The following is a 1306-nucleotide window of genomic DNA, read 5'->3' as shown; positions in this document are numbered from 1 at the left end:
GTGTTTAATGACCATCAAAGGGCAATGTCAACTACATTAACGGTGCATGAAATTAAATAGACCATTACAGAGAAAGGTCAGCTTGGCAGGAGTTAAATGACTTGTGTCGACTCAATAAAGAAAGTATCCTTACATCTGCACATTGCCAGGTTCACACTAACATGCCAGCTGTGGGGAAATGTCACTTTCACTTCAGCAAACCAACACATATATAAATATAAGCAAATATTAGAATAAGGTTTATGGATATACTTTAATTGAGAGCACTTGGCTGTAAGTCTGAATATACATACAGAGCAAAGACTGCCACTGTAAAAGGACTGAGTAAATATATGCTGGTATTAATGGTGAAGGGTGTATTTTTCAACCGCCCTTTCATATGGCAGGTGCTTAGGCTGAGTTCAGTGAACTTCAATAAAAAGCAATAAAAGTACTTTTAAAAATGCACACATTACACAAGTGCCACTGCAGTTGTATAATGGATAATGTCAGCTTCACATCTGATAGGATTATCAAGTACAGTACATTCTTCATGATGACACAGGCCTTCATCTGAGGTCCCTGCAAAGAAACAGCTGTTTTGTGGGTTTACTGCTGCCAAGATAGCAATTTTGTAGAATCACATAATGCCTAACATTTCACTGTAATCATATTAGGAAGTCTTCATGGCTTTCTGAAATTTGTTGATCTTCATTTTACCACTGTATGAGATAGAAAGCTCCAACCATGCACTACTGGATATAAAATCTGTAGTCAGACATAAACAGTTGTAAGTGACATCACAAAGATGCAAAATGAGCGCCCAGCAATGAAATCCAACAGTGAAAAGTCTGAAGTCAAGTCCCATGAAATGATTGACTGATGTTGTGGATTCAGCTGCTTTAAGGCCCACAAATATTAGAATAAGCTGCAGGAATGTAATTTTGAAGGAATAATGGGTAATGGAAATAAGATGAATGTGGAAAGTGTTCTCTCCTCCTCGTTTCCACATGGCAGGAATTATCTGTGCAGATGTGGGACAAACAAAGACGAAGCAAATACACTATGTCTAAAAATATGTTTGCTGATGTGTGTGTGTGTAAATATGAGTACACATGAATTTATCTTCACAGAGCAGACAGCACAGGCATACATGATAAAGCTACGCCTGTAACCTCTGTGTACATCTGTGCTTATTGTTAAGTGCCGTTCGCACCTGTCAGTGAGCGAACGAGAAAGAGGCAGACCCAGGTAGCCGACTTCGGTGCAAGCAGTGATTTATTATATACAGTGATGATGAGAGTACAAATACACAGAGGGAAATAGT

The 1306-nt window shown here is 38.7% G+C and overlaps 1 protein-coding gene across 4 annotated transcripts in view; it reads right to left on the bottom strand.

Annotated features, from left to right (window-relative positions):
- sh3pxd2ab (SH3 and PX domains 2Ab) overlaps positions 1–1306 on the bottom strand; it is a 52826-nt gene that overhangs the window by 11377 nt on the left and 40143 nt on the right. The gene's annotated exons all lie outside the window — the stretch shown is intronic.

Source organism: Monopterus albus, unplaced genomic scaffold (assembly GCF_001952655.1).
Source record: "Monopterus albus unplaced genomic scaffold, M_albus_1.0 scaffold3.1, whole genome shotgun sequence".
NCBI lineage: Eukaryota > Metazoa > Chordata > Actinopteri > Synbranchiformes > Synbranchidae > Monopterus > Monopterus albus.
The sequence above is the reverse complement of the archived record's forward strand: the minus strand, read 5'-3'. Positions and strand labels throughout refer to the sequence as shown.